General features: G+C 33.9%; 1 protein-coding gene across 2 annotated transcripts in view; it reads left to right on the top strand.

Annotated features, from left to right (window-relative positions):
- The first annotated feature begins 4,089 nt into the window (after nt 1–4,089).
- The window catches only part of cap2 (cyclase associated actin cytoskeleton regulatory protein 2), a 43,047-nt gene continuing 33,304 nt past the window's right edge, over nt 4,090–13,832 (top strand). The window contains exon 1 of one of the 2 annotated variants that reach the window (XM_079878155.1): nt 4,090–4,236. The gene's annotated coding sequence lies outside the window, so the exon portion shown is untranslated. The remainder of the gene's footprint in view (nt 4,237–13,832) is intronic. The other variant, XM_079878156.1, reaches the window with a different exon arrangement.

Below are 13,832 nucleotides of genomic sequence, written 5' to 3'. Positions count from 1 at the left end.
CGCTTTGTTCATTGCACGAGCCTGATTTTATTTCCCGCTGTTTCCATTCTTGCATGTCATTGGATGTCTGAATGATGTGCTCATGGTTGGAGATTGCTATATTGTGTAACTTGCACACTTTTTATGTCATTGCTGCATCGTTGAGTGGTGAATCGCAAAATATTTCAATGGTTTAAAGTGCTGGTGTTTTGTTTCTTACGGTCTTTGTTTGGACAGGCGCTAGCTTTACTACTGCAGTCACACCGCAAGCTTTCTGTGTTTCTCGTGGATGAAGGTGTCGTGAAAAAGAAGCAGATATTCTCAGCAAGCCAACCGTGTAAACACACAGGCCGTCACTCCTCCTCGCCACACACCGAGATGCTTATTTATGACCTTGTTTATGCTGGTTTGTGAGGTGACAGATTTAGCTGGCCTCAACTCTGCCTGTCCAAACATTGCTTAATAATTGAGGAATATTACAGGTTCAGAACCAGTTAAACTGATGGACAGCGTTTGTGTTTATTAGCACAAAAATTATTTCGAAATCACCTTGTTTTCTTTTAAAAAGGCATGACATTTAGCTCATAGTGAGGCACTTAATTTTTTTAAGTGAAAAATTAAGCGTATACATTTATAATAGCACTTATATTATTTATTTAGTTAAAACTGACAGCATTGATTACCACAAAAAATTTAATATTTTCCCCTTGTTTTGAATTTTTTAAAATGTTATGTGAGGCATTTACAATGAGGCCAATTTTTGGAGGATTTAAAGGCGAAGTTTAAAATTGTACACTTATTCTTTGTTAAAGGGGTGGTTGATTATGATTTGACTTTTCTAACTTTAGTTAGTGTGTAATGTTGCTGTTTGAGCATAAACAACATCTGCAAAGTTACAACGCTCAAAGTTCACAGCAAAGGGAGATATTTGCTTTTAAAGAAATTGCTTTTTAAGGACTACAACAAACGGCTGGTAGAGACTACACGAGCTTCGTCCCGGGTTAGTGACATCACCAAACCTAAAATTTACATAAACCCCGCCCCCGGGACACGATTTATAGATTATCATGACAGAATGCTAATCAATGACTAGAAGATAACTAGATATAATCTACATAAATTCATCAACTAACCATTCAGAAATGTCCTGTTGCTTCTACATGTTGTCTCTTCTTCTTGAGTCTCTCCATCATTGTCTGACTCCGGTTTGAACATAAAAGGCTAAAAGTGTTCGAAAATTTGAGTGCATGTGTGTGTAAGGTAATTGGAACTGTTAACACACACACACACACACACACACACAAGCTCTTTAAGCTCCGCCCTCTGTGCCGGGAGCAGCAGCTCATTTGCATTTAAAGGGACGCACAAAAAAAACCCATTTTTGCTCACCCTCAAAAAGTGACGACTTTAACATGCTGTATAAAAATATCTGTGGGGTATTTTGAGCTAAAACTTCACACACACACACTCTGGGGACATCAGAGACTTATTTTACATCTTGTGAAAAGGGCATTATACCACCCCTTTAAAACTCATGTATTATTTGAGCTGTAGATATTTAAATCATAATTTTTTACAGTTTTTTATGTTTTCATGTTCACACAAGCACGCTAACTTGCCAATTGAGTCACATTAAAAAAGTGATTTAACGTTCAAATGAACTTCCATTGTAAGTGTCTCATCATAACCTCGATTGTTATTTAAAGAGAATGTGGTGATTAACATGACACTGTTGATTTAGACGACTAAGAATATTTTTTGAAGATAGTTCAGTTTAATAAATTTGTTGTTTTTCCCCATAATTCAATTAACGTTTTAACAAGAGTGTTGGATAAACATACTTGACTAAGTGTTGGTGACTGTTGGATAATGAATGTGTTTGTGTATCCCGTCGCCAGAATCACTAAATATAATTCAACATGACTCCTCAGGTGATGGTGTGAGCAATTTTGTGTATGTATGTTGTTTGTGAACTTCACACTGGATCTAGATTGAGCAATGTTTTATCCAAATCGCTGTGTCATGGATCTGAGATCCACCATGTTGACCTAGTTGAACCAGTCTTCTAATGTTCGTGACTGAGCACTTTGGGTAATGACCATAAACCGGGCCTAAATTCTGATCCAGCCTGTAACTCAAGCCTACATTTACACATAACCCTCACAACACATGTGTATCTTTAGTTAAAACCCACCCGACGCAGCACCTGTGGACGCCGTTTGGCTTATTGGAGATCAGTGAATTATTCAGGGGTTTTCTTATCAATAAGAAATGCCGAAGGGCCACATCTGTGCGCTTGGTGTTTCTGGAGGATCTATTTCTGCCCGGCGTGTAACCTGACGCTGTTTCAGGAGTGAAACTTTCCACCACACCATCACCAGGGACGCTTGTCTAACGTGGGCCGTGATAACGGAGGCTCCCGGGAAGAGAACGCCACCGGGAACACATCCCGAATGAGAGCGCTGATACCAGCGGACAGGAACATCACTGATAATCTAATCTGTCACGGTGTCAGACGTGCACTGGGGTTTAGAGTTGCTCGAGAGGTCATGGAAATGAAATAAAGTGATTAGAAAAGTAATAATGCTATGCTATGACTGTGGGTGTTTTTATTGTATGGGGTTTGTTTATTTTTAATTGTTGTTCTATATTCTATATTCTATATATTAGTGCCACGGTATTATTTGACAAATTGGAATGTCTGAGATGATAAAAATGAGAAATCTCTTAAAAAATCAAATCTTTGTAATCTTTGTATTCACATTGGCTTCTGACATTTTTTAAATACATTTATGTTTTGATAATATTTATATAATTATTTTTATTGATTAATTATATTTTTTAAATAGATATTATGTTATATTAACAAGGTATTATTATATTATTAGTGCTGTAAAATCAATAATCGTGATAAATTAGTCACATCTAACATAAAAGTATATATATATATATATATATATATAAATATATATATATATATACAGTAGTATATATATACATATAAATACATACATATACACACACATACAGTAGGCCATATAGGCTATATTTACAAACTTTTAGTGTTTAATCGATTTGACAGCAGTGATAATATAATATTAGCCTCATAGCATAATTGCCTAAGCCATTTTTTGTTTCTTCTTGTTTTCCAAAGACATTGAAATATGACTTAGGCAATTATGCTATGAGGCTACTAATAATCGATTAATCACGAGTAATCACATCTTACATAAAAGTTTGTAAATATATATATTTATATATATATATATATGTGTGTGTGTGTGTGTATACTGTATATATATATATATATATATATATATATATATATATATATACATTCATATACACACACGCGCACACACACACACACACACACACACACACACACACACACACACACACACACACACACACACACAGGTTATATTTAGGCAACATACTTTATGTTAATCGCCATTAATCGATTTGACAGTACTTTATACATATTTCTTATTTAATAAGTCAAGTAAAACATACTAAAATATTTTCCTTTTCTTTGCACCTTGAAATTTGCAAGCATAAACAGATCATATCGTAAACTAGTCATAAAATTTAAAACTTGAAAATGATATAAGAGGGTTTTCTTTTATGGTTTTCTTGTCACATGACAATAAAATGGCTTCATGCATGATGATTTAGCACACAGGTTTATCATTATTCACTATGTTAATAATATATTGATAATTCAATATATTTAAAAATGATTACACTGTAAAAAGTGTTCAGTTCACTTAAAAAAATTAAGTAAACCCATTGCCTTAAAATTATTAAGCACATAAACGTAATGCTTAATTGAAAAAATTAAGTTATGTGAACTTGACAATTCCACATTAGGCCTACTTATTCTTTTCGATTAAGCATGAGGTTTATTTACTTAATAATTTTAAGGCAATGGTTTTCCTCAATTTTTTTTAAGTTAAGTCAACTGATCACTTTTTACTTAAAATAACTCAACGGTTAATCCAAACTACTAATACACTTATATTGCCAGCGGTTGTGCTTCGAGAGCTCCTCATCTCACTGCTCTCTCGAGGCATCTCTGATTCATCATTCCCAAATATGGAAGTCCCGGAAGCGGCTGCCGGGCTCAGTTGATTGACAGCCGGGAGCGCGCCGGGGACGCCAGGACCAGAGACTTGCACAGCCGATCCACATCTCGCTTTTTCTAAAGAAAACGTGAGAGTAGAACCCGGATACCTTGTCAGAGGTAATAAATCGGTAAGAATGGCTCTGTCTCTGTCACATTTTCATTCTAGGTCGTTAGTGGGACGTTCGGGTCGCGCGGGTGGGAGGTTCTCACGGGAACGTGCGTGTTTTTGTTTGGAAGCACGCGCATTCGCTGGCAGGAATTTGGTTTGAACGAGCTGTATTTTCTGGTTTCAGTGGTGTGTGTGTGTGTCAGGGTGTCTTATCTTCTCACTAATTGCAGGATCTGTCAGTTGTCATATCAGTGTGTGCAGGCTGTGGGACAGAGATGACCCGACTCTTTACTTTCGCTCTGTTACACAAGCTACATTTAAAGAAGTGATGCTTTCAAAGTACCCAGTAGTTCAGTTCTTATGTACTGTATGAAATGTTGCTGTCATAAATCAATAGGCTGACATACTCACCTTGTAGGCCTGTATATTAGCTATAGCTAAATTGTTTTCATTTTTAATAGTATGTATGTAGCCTATGTGTATATATATATATATATATATATATATATATATATATATATATATATATATATATATATATATATTAGTGCTGTCACTAATAATTCATTATTCATTTAATTCATAATTTTTTTTTCTGAAATTAAGCACGATTAATCGCTCCTAACATTAAAGATTTTAACATAGGCTATTTTTATATTGTAATAATTTCACATTTAATCTCCAAATTAATGTAGAAACAGCATAAAGACAATAGACTATATTTTAAAAATGTGTTTAATGCATCTATAGGCATTCAGCATTACAGTATAATTGAAAGCTATCAATTTTAACATTTATTAGGCTTTAAAAAATATAACAACTTTTAGTTTAAGTGAATGTTTTAAGAATCTTCACATAAACCCATTATACAAAATGCCATTTATCATGCTCTTCAATATATCAGGGCTCAATTCTTTCTGTTGGCCCAGTCAGACCAGTTCAGATTTTTTATTTGCATTGAAAATGCACAAAAAGTTATTGTTTTCACTATTTTTGACCCATGTAACCTTGTAAACAGTGCTTTAAGATTTTTAGGAAGGTCTAACACAAAAGTTATTGTCACAGTCTTCACTGCATAAATTATAAATTAAATATAGATTGATCCTTATTAAAGCTACAAAAGTTATTCAGTTGAGAGCAGCGAGTGAGTGATTTTCTCTTTTTCTTTTTGTTCTTTGATTATCCGACAGACAGAAGCAGGTTTATAGGATGCTGTCACTTTAAGACCTGCCGGATCTAACCAGCATCCTATTTTCTCACAACTCTTTACGTTCATTTAAGACTTCATTTAACTAATTTAAGACCGTGCTTGTGAGGATAGGTTTAAAAGCACTTGCATGAATAAGATCATATATTGAAACACTAGCCAAAGGATAAAGGGAAAACTATGGAAGCTTGTTTCTGCCACAGAATAAAACATTTTAACAGATAATTGCGACTTTTTATCTCACAATTGTGAGTTTACATCTCGCAATTCTGACTTTATTTATCAGAATTGCGTGTTATAAAGTCAGAATTGCGAGATATAAAGTCAGAATTGCGAGATATAAAGTCAGAATTGCGTGAAATAAAGTCACAACTGCGTCTTATAAAGTCAGAATTCTGACTTTTTTTCTCGCAATTGCGACTTTATATCACGCAATTCTGACTTTATAATACGCAATTGGGAGATATAAAGTCAGAATTGTGAGATATAAAGTTGCAATTGTGTGTTATAAAGTCAGAATTGTGAGATATAAAGTCGCAATTGTGTGTTATAAAGTCAGAATTGTGAGATATAAAGTCGCAATTGGGAGATATAAAGTCAGAATTGCATGATATAAAGTCAGAATTGTGTGTTATAAAGTCAGAATTGTGAGATATAAAGTCGCAATTGTGTGATATAAAGTCAGAATTGCATGATATAAAGTCAGAATTGCATGATATAAAGTCAGAATTGTGAGATATAAAGTCGCAATTGTGTGATATAAAGTCAGAATTGCATGATATAAAGTCAGAATTGTGAGATATAAAGTCGCAATTGTGTTATAAAGTCAGAATTGTGAGATATAAAGTCGCAATTGTGTGATATAAAGTCAGAATTGCATGATATAAAGTCAGAATTGTGAGATATAAAGTCAGAATTGTGAGATATAAACTATTCTGAGGTAAAAAAAAAAAAAGTCTGTCTTTCTTTATATCTTTCTTTATATCTCGCAATTCTGAGAAAAGATGTCAGAATTGTGAGATATAAAGTCGCAATTGTGTGATATAAAGTCAGAATTGCATGAAATAAAGTCGCAATTGTGTGTTATAAAGTCAGAATTGTGAGATATAAAGCCGCAATTGTGTGATATAAAGTCAGAATTGTGAGATATAAAGTCGCAATTGTGTGTTATAAAGTCAGAATTGTGTGATATAAAGTCAGAATTGTGAGATATAAAGGCGAAATTGCGTGTTATAAAGTCGAAATTGTGTGTTATAAAGTCGAAATTGCGAGATATAAAGTCAGAATTGCGAGATATAAAGTCAGAATTGCGTGATATAAAGTCAGAATTGCGTGATATAAAGACTGAATTGCGAGATATAAAGTCAGAATTGTGTGATATAATGTCAGAATTGCGTGATATTAAGTCAGAATTGTGTGATATAAAGTCAGAATTGCGAGATATAAAGACTGAATTGCGAGATATAAAGTCAGAATTGCGAGATATAAAGTCAGAATTGCGAGATATAAAGTCAGAATTGCGTGTTATAAAGTCAGAATTGCGAGATATAAAGTCAGAATTGCGAGATATAAAGTCAGAATTGTGTGATATAAAGTCAGAATTGCGAGATATAAAGACTGAATTGCGAGATATAAAGTCAGAATTGCGAGATATAAAGTCAGAATTGCGTGATATAAAGTCAGAATTGCGAGATATAAAGTCAGAATTGCGAGATATAAAGTCAGAATTGCGAGATATAAAGTCAGAATTGCGTGATATTAAGTCAGAATTGTGTGATATAAAGTCAGAATTGCGTGATATAAAGACTGAATTGCGAGATATAAAGTCAGAATTGTGTGATATAATGTCAGAATTGCGTGATATTAAGTCAGAATTGCGAGATATAAAGACTGAATTGCGAGATATAAAGTCAGAATTGCGAGATATAAAGTCAGAATTGCGTGATATAAAGTCAGAATTGCGAGATATAAAGTCAGAATTGCGTGTTATAAAGTCAGAATTGCGAGATATAAAGTCAGAATTGCGAGATATAAAGTCAGAATTGCGAGATATAAAGTCAGAATTGTGTGATATAAAGTCGAAATTGCGAGATATAAAGTCAGAATTGCGAGATATAAAGTCAGAATTGCGTGATATAAAGTCAGAATTGCGAGATATAAAGACTGAATTGCGAGATATAAAGTCAGAATTGCGAGATATAAAGTCAGAATTGCGTGATATAAAGTCAGAATTGCGAGATATAAAGTCAGAATTGCGTGTTATAAAGTCAGAATTGCGAGATATAAAGTCAGAATTGCGAGATATAAAGTCAGAATTGTGTGATATAAAGTCAGAATTGCGAGATATAAAGACTGAATTGCGAGATATAAAGTCAGAATTGCGAGATATAAAGTCAGAATTGCGAGATATAAAGTCAGAATTGTGTGATATAAAGTCAGAATTGCGAGATATAAAGTCAGAATTGTGTGATATAAAGTCAGAATTGCGAGATATAAAGACTGAATTGCGAGATATAAAGTCAGAATTGCGAGATATAAAGTCAGAATTGCGAGTTATAAAGTCAGAATTGCGAGATATAAAGTCAGAATTGCGTGATATTAAGTCAGAATTGTGTGATATAAAGTCAGAATTGCGTGATATAAAGACTGAATTGCGAGATATAAAGTCAGAATTGTGTGATATAATGTCAGAATTGCGTGATATTAAGTCAGAATTGTGTGATATAAAGTCAGAATTGCGAGATATAAAGACTGAATTGTGAGATATAAAGTCAGAATTGCGAGATATAAAGTCAGAATTGCGTGTTATAAAGTCAGAATTGCGAGATATAAAGTCAGAATTGCGAGATATAAAGTCAGAATTGCGAGATATAAAGTCAGAATTGCGAGATATAAAGTCAGAATTGCGAGATATAAAGTCAAAATTGTGTGATATAAAGTCAGAATTGCGAGATATAAAGACTGAATTGCGAGATATAAAGTCAGAATTGCGAGATATAAAGTCAGAATTGCGTGATATAAAGTCAGAATTGCGAGATATAAAGTCAGAATTGCGAGATATAAAGTCAGAATTGCGAGATATAAAGTCAGAATTGCGTGATATAAAGTCAGAATTGTGTGATATAAAGTCAGAATTGCGAGATATAAAGTCAGAATTGCGAGATATAAAGTCAGAATTGCGAGATATAAAGTCAGAATTGCGAGATATAAAGTCAGAATTGCGTGTTATAAAGTCAGAATTGCGAGATATAAAGTCAGAATTGCGAGATATAAAGTCAGAATTGCGTGATATAAAGTCAGAATTGCGTGATATAAAGTCGCAATTGCGAGAAAAAAACTTTATAACACGCAATTCTGACTTTATATCACGCAATTTCGACTTTATTTCATGCAATTCTGACTTTATAACACGCAATTTCGACTTTATTTCATGCAATTCTGACTTTATATCTCGCAAAGTCAGAATTGCGAGATGTAAACTCACAATTGTGAGATAAAAAGTCGCAATTATCTTTTTAAATGTTTTATCCTGTGGCGGAAACAAGCTTCCATAGAAAACAGATGCTGCGTTAATTGAGTTAAATTGAAAGAAATGACTGGTGTTTTGCAGCACGTGTGCTCCAGTCTCCTCCAGTATCCGGGTGAAGCATTGCTCTGCATTTAGAGTCATTCAGAAATAGATAACTGCATCACTCCTGAAATATTGCTTCAGCACAGATCATGTTGTGCAGATTGTTATACTTGTTATATGGCGGACAGACTAACCACACATATAGGCCAGCAAACGTGTTTAGTTTGACAACTTGCACTTACTCTATACCAGATGTTTTGAGAAATGTGGCTTTAGTACTGTGCACTGTAAAACTTTATTGAGATTTTAACTGTAAAAATGCTTCAGTAGAAACCTGTTAATTACAGTAAGTTCCCTTTATACATAAGGAGACTGTAATAGATCTAACCTTTTTATAGGTAAAAAATAACAATTCAATGTATAGCCTAACTAACAGTGAAAAGCCATAAACTGGCATTCCCAGAATTCCCTGCATGACACTTCACATTTAATGGTAATTCAGATAATGTGGCCTAGGAAAATTAACATCTTCACCCTTTGATTCAAATTTTATTAAAAGATTTTGAAAGCATATTGCATAATTGTGCTCGTTTTATTTTTACTATAATAATAACAACGCAGTGAGACATGCCAAATTGTGCCGACATAATTTTTTGTCCATGCAGGCTGTCATACAAAGAAATTATGAATGCATGGAAAAACAAGAGAGAGCCAGCAAAATATTAATAACTTTTCGTTGTTCTATGCATATTTTAATGCATAATAAAAATAAGACCTGTAGCTGTAGTTTTCCCTTTTCCCCCAAAATAATTTAATCGGATAAATACCTTAACCAAGTTTAGTGTTTTGTTCATCCCTTATATTTAAAATATTTAAAAATATAACATATTTTCTTCATATTTTGATGGTTTAATCGAACTTGTAGAGTCATTAAAAACAAACATCCCCTCCGGACGTCACTTTTGGCCGCTACTGTATGTTTCTTCTTAGTTTTTTGTTATTAATTACATACATTAGGGTTTTATGTCTTATGGGGGGGGGGGGGGGGTGGGTGGGGGGGGGGTGTAAAAACAAATATTGCATCACAATAAGTGTAATTGTGATTGTCAAAACATTTGGTAACTAAATAGAATTTTATGAAGTTTAGTGACAACATGTTACAATGTTTACATTGTACAATGACTGGTAGGATACAGTTTTTATTATTGCTTGACAAGATTTCAATTCCATTCTTGTGATTTGATTCCGATTTTGATTCAATATTGACTAATTTGGATACATGTTTATTTTAAATTTTATTAAAAAAAAGAATCTCACCTAATGCTGTAAACATAGAGGGCCCAATCTGCTGGTATTATTAAAGGTTGAAAATAACTAATTAAATTAAATATAATGCAGTTTTTGTTATAATAACAATTATTTAATGACATAAGTAAAAATATAATAAATATGTAATATAGTGCTCTGCGAAAATCTTTCTAGCTATTTTTTTCTATTCAATTAACATGCTATGGTCATTAAATGGCTTTCCTGAGGTAAATGTAACGTTATGTGACATAATAGTTCTCCTGCTGTTATATTGACCTCTTTCCGTGGTTGAAAAACACTAATTGGTCGATATTATGTATACTTTCGGTAAGTTGTACTGCATCTTTAAATAATAAAGTGACAGATGATCGGTTCACGTGCACTTGAACTGAGGCGCTCAGCGATCTGTCACGTCACATTTACAAGCGGCAAACGTATTTTTGTCTGAATTTCGTAATAAAATTGACGGAATCTAAGAGCTGAGAATTAGTTTAATATTAAAAGTACCTCTTTGCTCCGCAATTTTTCTGTGCGTGAGAAAGAGAGCGTGTGAAAAGTGTCAATTGCGTGAGTCTCACGCTCAATGCATGAGAGTTGGCAGCCCTGGTTAAATGAATGTTTATTGCATTATTTTAGTGTCATAATGTCTTTTCCATCTTTGTTATTGTGATGTTGTCATCAGTAAATGCGTGACCTTGCTAACTCAGCAGAAAAGGGTTGCTGGATTTACCGGTTTAAATTGTAAAAGTTTGTTCTGTTTAAGTTTTACTGTATTTTTAACCACAGCTGCCAGTTTGTAAAAGACGACAGGATTATATCACCTGTGCTTCAGCTGGAGGTTTGATGCTGTGTGTCTCGTCGTCACACGCTCAGGCTTATTCTGCTCTCTGAGGCCCAGCTCAGGCATTTGGCAGGGCCTAGAGAATTCTCTAGAGAGATAACAAGATGACGTGAGCATTTCCACACCGGGTCACTATTAATTACTGCTGACGGGTGTCAGAGAGAGAGAGAGAGAGAGAGGCTCTTTTAGTGGCTACATGTTAAATGCAGCAAATACGGCTCTTTTGTTGCTGTAATGTTCAGGTGAATGGATCTTCAGTGCTGCTGTTGTAGGATTGTGTGACGGTGCTCAGGCTGTTTGCAGGATTCTCATCTTTTGTGTTCGATTTACATTGTATCAGTCTTTCCTTTCCACTTCCCTCTTTTTATTAATACTTTCTTAACTGAATCTGAATTACTGTTCAAATATATGCACGTAACATATTCCACATTATAGATTCTCTTTCGCTTTTTTAAAATGCATTCATAATGCATTCTTCAATAAATCAGAAAGATTAGTATTGAGCGTAGGAGTGTAGTGATAGACTTTTTTTTTCTCAGAATTGCAAGGCATAAACTTGGAATTTTGAGAATTCTTTTGCACCTTTTTATTTTGTATTCAGTGGTGGAAACCGGGTTCAGTGCATATTGCATAGTTGTGCTTGGAGCCGATTGGTGTTATATGTGATAATGCAATAAAACTGAGTATATTTTCAAACCAAACTGTGGCAAATCATTTTGTCTGATACATTTTGTTTAGTGCTTTGTTTTTTCACATTTTTCTTTTAATATTTAAAAAATATAAAATAATTTCCTCATATTTTGATGGCTTAATTAGAATTTGTAGGTTCATAAAAAAAAAAAAAAAAAAAAAAAATATATATATATATATATATATATATATATATAAAATATTTCCTTATTCCTTAAATTTTCCTTAAATTCCTTAAATGTTTTCCTTAAAAAGTCCTTAATCCACTTAATTTTAATTTCTGATATTTAAAGTATTTAAAAAATGTTAAATTATATATATATATATATATATATATATATATATATTTAAAACATTTTAAGCACTTTAAAGATCAGAAATTAGAATTAAGTGGATTAAGGACTTTTTAAGGAAAACTTTCACAACATTCACAACAAATTTTCACAACATGCTCCAGAATGACTAACAAAAAAATGTCAAGAACAGAGTCAGTATTTGCTAATCAGCAGCTCAGATGAGGTCATTTATTGACACATCTCAAGATATCAGCATTATTTTATGTTTTGTACTGTATTCTGAGATCTTTTGGAAAGGTTTTATTATGGTGATGATGTTATGTAATGAAATACTTGGTGAACTGCTCATTTGGCCTCCTCTTGACGCTGTCGTAACCCATCGACTGTTGTGTTCCTGTTAGCAGATGAGCATTGAGGTGTGGTCGTGTGGAGAGCTGCCAGTGAACACGCCACGCCTTCAGTGTGTGTGTGTGTGTGTGTGTGTGTGTGTGTGTGTGTGAGTGCTAGATTTCCAGAAATAGTATCTAAAACTTTTTATATTAATACTAATGTAATACTATAGGATAGTTCCTATATAACTACCCGGAGCGAAACCCTCTATTGATAACAATGACTATTTTAAGTATGAATTATATTACTGAAATGGAAGTTGCACTAGTCTTTTCTTCTCTATTGTGATGTATATCTGAGTGAAACGCTTCTGGAACAAGATCTAATGTAAGGGGCGGGGCTTGATTTTGTCTGTAGGGAATTGATTGGATGGTTGTGGTTTGCTATTGGCTGATCTCATGTGAGTGACAGGTTGCCCCGCCCTCATCATCAGAGAAGAGGAAGGGGAAGCTATTCTGATTCAAGATTATGAATTTATTAAAAATAATGATGTGCATCATGGATAAATCATTAAGAATAAATACTGCAATATTGATTTGATTTCATGGTGAAGTAATACAGAAATGTTATTCACATTGCCAACTCCAGGCTCATTCTTGCAACATTTTTGCACAAGACCTCCAAGAAAGTTAATAAATCTTCCCTCATAATTATTGTTGTCATGTTTCTGTGGGATACGTGCTGTCGTTTGACCGCTACAGGGAGCAGGGAGTGTTTTATTGAACTGACTGGTACTCCGGTCACGAAGTCCCAACAAATCAAAGCGCTTTCACAGGCCGTAACGCTGGTTTATTTATTTATTTATTTATTGCCATAACAAACAGGATGTCTGGAATTTTTCTTGGTGAGCTCTTCCACAATTATAACACTAAGACAAAAAATAAAAGAAAATAATAATAATAAATAAATAAATAAATAAATAGATACATACTGTATATAAACCAAGCATTACAAAGAATGAAATACTGATGCATAAATACCAGAGGAGTTAAGGGCATGAACCATCCTACAATAAGTGCTGTTCAAGAAATGTGCGTGCGTGCCGTAACTTTGTCTACTAGCCTAGCTTAGCACAAATACTGGAGGTAAACGGCTCCAGCTAGCACACTGCTCCCAATAAGTGACAAAATAACGCCTACATTTTCCTATTTACATGTTGTGATTTGTATAGTCACAGCGTGTACAAATAACCGTACACACACTGGGAACTATATTCTCAGAAGGCGAAGCACTGCTACTTCTGCGGAGTGATTTTATATTCTCCAATCTAGCAGCACAGACCCAGAGTTTGCACAAGTTAGTTTTGCATCTA

The sequence above is a fragment of the Squalius cephalus genome, assembly GCF_949319135.1.
Source record: "Squalius cephalus genome assembly, chromosome: 8".
Classification (NCBI taxonomy): domain Eukaryota; kingdom Metazoa; phylum Chordata; class Actinopteri; order Cypriniformes; family Leuciscidae; genus Squalius; species Squalius cephalus.
Note: the sequence above shows the minus strand (reverse complement) of the source record. Positions and strands in the feature narration are given on the sequence as shown.